Raw genomic sequence first — 9,630 nt, 5'->3', positions numbered from 1 at the left:
ACTGGAAAGGACATTTGGGGAACAACTGGGATAACTGAAATTGAGGTTAGGTATTAGAAGAGATGAAAATGTATCAACATGGTAAAATTGAGATTAACTGGAAAAAAATCTGATTATGAAATAGCATGTACAGTATAATTTCACCTGGTAAGTATATATGTATATACATACACACATGAAGTATATATCTCACGCTATACTAGAAGGATATATTAAAGGTTAATCTTTTGGAAATATAAGGATTTTATTTTCTTAATCTGCTTACCTGCTATATCTGACTTTCTACAAAACACATATAAATAATCTTAAATTTTTGAATAATTTTAAAATTTTACTTTTTATTTATTTATTTATTTATTGAGATGGAGTCACTCTGTCACCCAGGCTGGAGTGCAATGGTGCGATCTTGGCTCACTGCAACATCTGCCTCCCGGGTTCAAGAGATTCTCCTGCCTCAGCCTCCCGAGTACCTGGGATTACAGGCACGCACCACCATGCCCGGCTAATTTTTTCTTTTCTTTTCTTTTTTCTTTTTCTTTTTTTTTTTTTTTGAGACAGAGACTCGCTCTGTCACCCAGACTGGAGTGCAGTGGTGCGATCTCGGCTCACTGCAACCTCCGCCTCCCAGGTTCAAGCCATGCTCCTGCCTCAGCCTCCCAAGTAGCTGGGACTACAGGCGTGTGCCACCATGCCCGGCTAATTTTTTGTATTTTTAGTAGAGAGAGACGGGGTTTCACCATGTTAGCCAAGATAATCTCCATCTCCTGACCTCATGATCCACCTGCCTCGGCCTCCCAAAGTGCTGGGATTACAGGCGTAAGGCATCTTGCCTGGCAACTTTTTCTATTTTTAGTAAAGACAGGGTTTCACCATGTTGGCCGGGCTGATCTTAACTCCTGGCCTCAAGTGATTGGCCACCCCGGCCTCCCAAAGTGCTGGGGATACAAGCGTGAGCCACCGCACCTGGCCAATTTTAAATTTTTTAATAAATAAATTGCTCTGGCTGTTCTAGATGGATTACAGGGGCAATCAAGAGTGGAAGCAGGTTGTCTAGTTGATCAGCAATATGCTTTTCAGTATCTGTTTCCCAAGTCTAGGTGGAAGCCAGATTCTTGCTGGAAATGAAGCTTCTCCTTCATGGGAATCCCACATACATGGCCAAAGAGATCTTATGTCTGGGAGCACAAACTGGGTATGTTAAAGGGCTTGATATTCTCCAGGGTATTTTGTTGTCCAACAAAGCTGGGTAGAGATTTGCACAGGTCTACGGAGCTGCTCAGTAGAGGGAGGGTCCGGAGGAGTGCTATCCAGCAGACTAAAGGCAAGGCACCAGCCCTCTTTGAAGTTATACACTGGTCCAGCCAGGGAAATCACAAGCACACACACATACCCAACATCAGTTAATGACAAGATAAGAAAGAAAATGTACTTTTGAATTTGATCTTAAAACAATTCACAACTCTTAAAAATTATGCAGAATAAGCCAGGCGTGGTGGCTCATGCCTGTAATCCCAGCACTTTGGGAGGCTGAGGCAGGTGGATCACAAGGTCAGGAGTTCGAGACCAGCCTGGCCAATATGATGAAACCTCGTCTCTACTAAAAATACAAAAATTAGCTGGGCGTGGTAGCACGTGCCTGTAGTCCCAGCTGCTCAGGAGACTGAGGAAGGAGAATTGCTTGAACCCAGGAGGCAGAGGTTGCAGTGAGCTGAGATGGCGCCACTGCACTCCAGCCTGGGCAACACAGCGAGACTCTGTCTCAAAAAATAAATACATAAACAAATAATAAATAAAATTATGCAGAATAAGTAGAGCTATAGTAATAAAAAGCAAACTTTGCAGCTTCAGGAATTAAAGTGTCTCACAAACGGAATGAAATCCCTTAGGAAAGCCTAGTGAAGAAAAATGTCAGCTATTACCCTAACTCTGGGAGGTAAGGGAGAGACAGCCAGGCGGCAGAGACGAGCAGCCAGCAGCCCAAGGTCCGGAGAGGCGAATAAAAGGACTCCAGCCGCCTGACTAAGGGATTACATTTTCCGATTGTTGTGAAAAGAATTCCCCTTTCCTAGCTAATAGAGCCAATTTCTAAGTGAAGCTCAAAACAGCATTGTACGGGAGGCTCCGACTGAGAAGAACAAAGTAAATCCCTGGCAAGGGATTAAGACTTTCCTCTCCCCCCACCACCCTACCCTACTGCCCGCTCTCCTGGAGGCCCAGGAGCCAATCCTCTAAAGAGAATTCTATGAGGGGCAGGGGAAGTGGATGATAATGCTAAAAGACAGAGCATTGAATATTCACTCATCTGAAAATCCCCAAAGACGTTGCTTTCTAAGAAGATGGTCAGAGTAATGCATACTGGCCAACTGATTTAATGTGCCACACTGACAAACCCTTTCCTAAGAATTTATAGCCTCAACTAAAAACAGTTGTTTGGACAAACTGTCAAACTCCTGCAGGGCCCACTTGACATCCGTCTTTGTCAGGTCAGTGAGGAGAATGGCTATTACTTTGAAAAGGCTAAGGGTTTCTTGTTTCCTGCTGCTCCCAGGAGATCTACAGAGTAAGCGAAGCCTCGGCGGTTACCACTAGGCAGAACCCAATAGAAGTCCTCGGGAGAGCCGTGTTTAAATTCAGCACTTGCCCAAGGCCGGCCAATCACTTGAGGTCAGGAGTTCCAGACCAGCCTGGCCAACATGGCGAAACCTCGTCTCTACTAAAAATACAAAAAATTAGCCGAGCATGGTGGCGGGCACCTATAATCCTAGCTACTTGGGAGGCTGAGGCAGGAGAATCGCTTGAACCCCGGAGGGGGAGGTTGCAGTGAGCCAACATTACACCACTGCACTCCAGCCTGGGCGACAGAGCAAGACTCCATCTCAAAAAATTAATTAATTAATTAATTAATTAATTCAGCGCTTGCTATTCCGTTCCCATCTTCTTGGCTCTTGCCTGGATTTCTGCTACAGGTATCCTGGTGCTCTGCTTGGAATTCAATCCCGTGTTCCTGGCCTCATGAATGTACCCAGCCTCAGCACCAGAATAGTCCTCCTCAACACAGCTTTCACTGGGTCCACTTTGATGAGTTCAGGCAGCAGCGAACGCGGAATGTGATGTGGTGGATCAAGCCCTGAGAACAGAGCCAAAGCTGGGGTGAAGAGAGACAGCTGACCAAGAGACAGACTGCCCGGGGCAGGACAGGAGAGCAAGACTAGAACAGAGAGTACAAGATTACCCGGAAACATGGCGGTCCCGGTAAGAAGTCGGGAAGGCATGAAAATGTGCGGAAATGGCAGCAAGGACGGTGGGAAAGAGCACAGGATTCAAAGGTATTAATAGATCTAGGCTGACATCCTGGCTCTGTCCCTTCTGAACCTCAGTTTTCTTATCTGTAAAATGACACATTAATACCTGCTGCGGTGCACACTGCGATGTGCTTCCCAGACACCTCCCAGGAATGAAGGACTCAGTCTCCCTCTCCTGAGAGTGCTGTTAGTCCTTTCTGAGAATTGGCTGAAGAAGACTGCCCCACCCAAGGTCACACCTTCTTCCTGGGGCCGCTCACAGCCAATGACTGAACAATAGGGGAGGAACAAATGCCCAGCCTTAACTCCAACGTGGGGCAGCTGCGGGAATCTCCAGCTACTGAATCCCCCCTGAGGTCGGGGAGAAGTGTTGGGGCTGCATCAGTCCCCTCTGCAGTTCGGCTTCCTGACGCTCCCTTCCAGTGTGGAACGCAGGCGCACGGTTTGCTCTCTGAGTCCGCTTCCTGGGCAGCCCAGCTTCCCACAGCCATCTCATCCAATCATGAGGTTCCGTTAACCTTGTTTTTTTGTTTTGTTTTGTTTTGTTTTGTTTTTGTTTATTGTTTTTTGTTTTACTGTTTTTTTTGTTTTCTTTTGAGACAAGGTCTCACTCTTACTCAGGCTGGAGTGCAGTGGCACGATCTCAGCTCACTGCAACCTCCACCTCCTGGGTTCAAGTGATTGTCATGCCTCAGCCTCCAAAGAAGCTGGAATTACAGGCATGTGCCACCACTCCTGTCTAATTTTAAATTTTTTGGTAGAGACGGTTTCACCATGTTGGTCAGGCTGGTCTGGAACTCCTGACCTCAGGTGATCCGCCCACCTCGGCCTCCCAAAGTACTGGGATTACAGGCGTGAGCCACCAAGCCTGGTCCATGATTAATAGTAAATGTGAAGCATCCAGCCACAACACGTGGTATAGGCTGAGTATCCCTAACCCGAAAATCCGAAATCCGAAATGTTCCAAAATCGAAAACTTTTTGAGAACCAACATAACACCACAAGTGGAAAATTCCACACCTGACTTCACATGACAGGTCACAGTGAAAATGCAGGTGCACAACCCAGTTTATTTAACATACCCAAGGAACAAAGACCCTCCCAGTGCCCTTCAGCTGCACTGGGTGCAGGCTGGACACACCAAGGGGCAGGTTCCCCTGGATGATGTCCCACATGGATCCAAGACCTACGTGAATTACTTATTGCAACTTTTTTGCTTATTCTCTGCTCTGTGGTATAAAAATATTGAAAGATAACCAAATTATTGAAAGAGGGAAAGTTCTTTTTTACACAAGTCCAATATAAAAAATGCTATGGAATAACAGAATTACAAAGTCATTATTTTTCAACACCTGATGACATAATGAATGTAGGCTCTGAACTTTAATAGCTCCTAAAGCCATTAGATGAAAAGCTGATGAGAAACTTCATAAGGAAGGGGTCACAGCAACAACTCCTGAACTCATTTGCCCATCTTTTTTTTTTTTTTTTTTTTTTTAATTTTTGGTTCTGGAAACGGTGTCTCTGTTACCCAGGGTACAGTGAAGTGGCATGATCATGGCTCACTGCAGCTTCAAACTCCAAGGCTCAAGCAATCCTCCCACCTTGGCCTCCCAAAGAGCTGGGATTATAGGCACGAGCCACTGTGCCCGGCCAACTGCCCAGTGTTAATATCAGTAAAAGTGAGACAATCAGATGACATTATGTACACACAAGGCAAAAACAGAGTCAAAAGTAATATAAGTAGTTTATCTGGGCCAAGTTTGAAGATTGCAACCTGGAAGCATAAATTCAAATTGCCCTAAATGTATCCTCTGGTTCACAGCAATTACAAGTGGATTTTTAAAGGAAAAAAAGAAGAGGCAGTTTCTAAATTGTTTACAAAGAATTTACAGTAAAATAACATAAGCTAACCAGGCGCGGTGGCTCATGCCTGTAATCCCAGCACTTTGGGAGGCCAAGGCGGGCGGATCACGAGGTCAGGAGATCGAGACCAACCTAGCTAACACGGTGCAACCCCATCTCTACTAAAAATACAAAAAATTAGCTGGGCGTGGTGGCACACGCCTGTAGTTTCAGCTACTCGGGAGGCTGAGGCAGGAGAATGGCTTGAATCCGGGAGACGGAAGTTGCAATGAGCCAAGATCGCACCACTGCACTCCAGCCTGGGCGACAGAGTGAGACTCCGTCTCAAAACAAACAAACAAAAACAACAACAACAAAAAAACAAACAAAATATAAGCTATTGATCGGCAGTATGTTGTTTTTGTATCACAAATTCCAGGAACATGAGAATAATGGGTAAGGCACTAGTCAGGAAACTACAGGAAAGAAAAGAAAGAACAAAATAAACAATAGGCCGGGCTAGGCATGGTGACTCACACCTGTAATCCCAGCACTTTGGGAGGCCAAGGCAGGCGGATCACGAGGTCAGGAATTTGAGACCAGCCTTGCCAACGTGGCGAAACCTCGTCTCTACTAAAAATACAAAAATTAGCCGGGCGTAGTGGTGAGCACCTGTAATCCCAGCTACTCTGGAGGCTGAAGCAGAAGAATTTCACTTGAACCCAGGAGGCAGAGGTTGCAGTGAGCTGAGATTGTGCCATTGCATTCCAGCCAGGCAACATAGCGAGACTCCATCTCAAAAAAAAAAAAAAAGAAAAAAGAAAAAAGAAAAGAAAAGGAATATTGCAACTACAACTGAACAGAATTAAGAATGCCTTGAAGACAACAGAAAGTGCCAACCAGCAGACAGACAAACTGAAGGAGTTTTATGGACAAGCATTATGCCGCTTGGAACGCTATGATGAATACTTAGAGTATACAGAGATCTCGCCTGAAACTCCCAAGATGATTATGATAAGGAGAGGAAAACAAACCTTTCAGCAGTTGTTACTCCTCAAAGCAATTGGGAAAAAGTGGTTCCAGAGAACTTGGGCCTCCAAGAAGGTGCACATGAGCTGTGCTACAACACTGCACATGCGCTGATTGGACAAGGCCAGCTGAACCAGGTCACGAAAATCCTACGAAAAGCTGAAGATCTTTGCCACTGTTCATGATCAGAAGACTGTGATGGGACTGAGAAAGACCCACAGGCAGGACTGGCCATCATTCACGGTCAGATGGCCTATATTCTGCAGCCTCAGGGTCGAACAGAGGAGGCTTTGCAACTTCACAATCAAATAATAAAACTGAAACCAACAGATGTGGGATTACTAGCTGTAAATGCAAACAACATCATTACCATTAACAAGGACCAAAATGTCTCCAAAAAGGTGAAATTAATCAATGCAGAAAGAGTGGAGTTTGAGCTTTCCAAGAAACAACTACAAGCTATAGAATTTAACAAAGCTTTACTTGCTACGTACACAAACCAGGCCAATTAATGCCGCAAAATATCCACCAATTTATAGTCCCAAAGTCCCGAGCATCTCCCACCTATGTTAATCCAAGCTGCCCAGGTTTGCCTGGAAAGCAGCACACAAAAACAACAGAGCTGCTTCAGGAATTTTCAGATCAACATCCGGAAAATGCAGCTGAAATTAAGCTGACCATGGCACAGTTGAAAATTTCTCAAGGTAATATTTATAAGCATGTCTAATATTGAGAAGCATAGAAGAGTTAAAGCAGAAACCAGGCATGGTGTCTGCATTCGTGATCATGTATAGCCATGAAGAAGATATTGATAGTGCCATTGAGGTCTTCACACATACTATCCAGTGGTGTCAAAATCATTGGCCCAAATCTCCTGCTCATTTGTCCTTGATAAGAGAAGCTGCAAACTTCAAACTCAAATATAGACAGAAGAAGGAGGCAATTAGTGACCTAGAACAACAATGGAAACAAAATCCAAAAAATTTTCACACCCTGACACAGCTTATTTCTGCTTACTCACTTGTAGATCCAGAGAAAGACAAAGCTCTTTGTGAACACTTGTCATTATCAGATAGCATGTCTCTAAAAGTAGATGTCAAGGCTCTTGAAAATTCTCCTGGTGCTACGTACATTTGGAAGAAGGGTGGCAAAGTTACTGGAGATGGTCAACAAAAGGAGCAAGGGTGGGGAAATTTGAAAAAGAAGAAAAAGATGGGAAAATTGCCTAAGAATTATGACCCAAAAGTTACCCCAGATCCAGAAAGATGGCTACCAATGCAAGAACATTCTTATTACCGGGGAAGAAAGAAAGGTAAAAAGGATCAGATTGGAAAAGGGATCCAGGGAGCAACCGCAGGAGCTTCATCAGAACTGGATGCCCGAAAAACTGTGAGCAGCCCGCCCCCTCCCCAAGACCTGGCAGTGCAGCGACACTATCTGCCTCTGCAAGTAACATCATACCCCCAAGACACAGAAACCTGCAGGCGCTCCAGCAAAAAAAAAGAAACAGCAACAGAAAAAGAAGAAAGGTGGAAAAGGTAGCTGGTGATGAGAATACTCTTGTTGCAGGCTGTTTTTTAAACTAGTCTCAGAAATATAATTTTAAACTAGTCTAGGAATATAATAAAGGTAACACACCAAGAAGCAAAAAAAAAGAGAGGCTGCAGTGCGCTGAGAATGAGCCACTGCACTCCAGCCTGGGCAACAGAGAGAGATTCCATCTAAGAAAAAAGTTCATTTAAGTTTTATAGGAAAATCACTGAAGGTTCAAAAGACAAACTATTCACTCAAAAGGAAATGATCTCACAAGGCTTAAATGTCTTCTAATCTAATCCAATGCTGGCTGACAGACTCAAATATGGTGTGACTGTTTTTAATTATAGGCTTGATTTCTCCCTAAAATCAGAGAAAATATGGTTGGAGTCCATAGGGGATGGAGAAAGAAGGGATAAAAGATGAGGAAGGCAAAGGCCAGATCATGGAAGGCTCTTATATCATCCCCAAATATTTGGAACAGGGGCCACAGGAAAAAAAAAAAAAAAAACCCAAAAAATGACATGATCATTCTGACAGCCATTTTAGAAAAATGACTCTGTCAGGGCCAGGCGTGGTGGCTCACGTCTGTAATCCCAGCACTTTGGGAGGCTGAGGTGGGCGGATCACATGAGGTCAGGAGTTCAAGACCAGCCTGGCCAACATGACAAAATCCTATCTCTATTAAAAATACAAAAATTAGCTGGGCATTGTGGTGGGTGCCTGTAATCCCAGCTGCTTGGGAGGCTGAGGCAGGAGAATCGCTTGAACCTGGAGGCGGAGGTTGCAGTGAGCTGAGATCACACCACTGCACTCCAGCCTGGGCCACAGAGTGAGACCTTGTCTCAAAAAAAAAAAAAGAAAGAAAAAGAAAAAAAAAGAAAAATGACTGTCAGGAATATGGAGGATATATTAAAGTGCAGAAATAATTAGGGCAAGAAGATCACTTAAAAGAATAATCCAGATTTTGTTAAATAATTGTATGTGCAAAGACAAGAAGAGGGGAGTCTCTCATCTTTCTGGTTTAAGATCCTAGGTGTATGGGGAAGTTGCCAAACAAGGAAGGGAGAAAGGCAGGGTCGCCTAGGGATGCAGAGCTTGATCACAGAAGGCTGCCTTGGATCCCAGGGCTGCCACTCCCAGCTGCCGGACCTTGGGTTTGCCGGGGAGTTCCTTTTTTTTCTTCTTCTTTTTAACACATTGTAGCAGCCAGATCAACTTCATCATTTACAAATGGTTGTCCTAAGGATTACTTGAGGAAATGCATGTAAAAACACTGAAAATACTGCCTGGAATCTAGTAAGCTTATAGAATCATTGTCTGTTACTCTTGTCACCATGCAACATAAAAGAGGAACCCGGAGGAGAAGACAAAGAGTTCTGTTTAAGGGCATGTTAGGTTTCAAATAACCTCAGGTCTTCAGGGACCTCCCAGAAAGGATGTCCAGGGAGTAGTTTGCTATCAGGGTCTAGCTCAGGAGACAGATGTGGCGCTGGGGTATTAATCTGGGAGTTAGCATGCAGTTGAAAGCTCATGTGAGGGGAGGGAATTACCGAAGAAACACCATGGAATCCAGCATCAGCAATGGAAGTGGAGTCGAGGGGAGAGACTTAGGGCTGAGGTCTCCTACACTGAGGTCAAGGAAGCAAGTGAGCCTAGCCTGGAGTCTACTCTCCTAGAGTTTGAGCTGCCTAGAAGGGTGGTGCCATGAAATAGAAGCCCTAACAAAAGCTAAGTGCATCACTGACCATGAGGGAATACCAGAGAGATGACCTGGGGAAGAAAAAAGGGAAGAAAATGCCAAAAGGTTTTCTCCTCCAGATGAAGATCTAGAAGCAGCGGGGAAAACAAGGATATTGAACCAGACCCTTCAGTTAGCGCATTTTTCACACAGGTTATAATACAATTGATTGGATGACAT

General features: G+C 44.6%; 1 pseudogene; it reads left to right on the top strand.

Moving 5' to 3' along the window:
- The first annotated feature begins 5,559 nt into the window (after window positions 1–5,559).
- LOC101124469 (signal recognition particle subunit SRP72-like) lies at window positions 5,560–7,762 on the top strand (annotated as a pseudogene).
- Window positions 7,763–9,630: the final 1,868 nt, after the last annotated feature.

Source organism: Gorilla gorilla, chromosome 17, assembly GCF_029281585.2.
Source record: "Gorilla gorilla gorilla isolate KB3781 chromosome 17, NHGRI_mGorGor1-v2.1_pri, whole genome shotgun sequence".
NCBI lineage: Eukaryota > Metazoa > Chordata > Mammalia > Primates > Hominidae > Gorilla > Gorilla gorilla.
The sequence above is the reverse complement of the archived record's forward strand: the minus strand, read 5'-3'. Positions and strand labels throughout refer to the sequence as shown.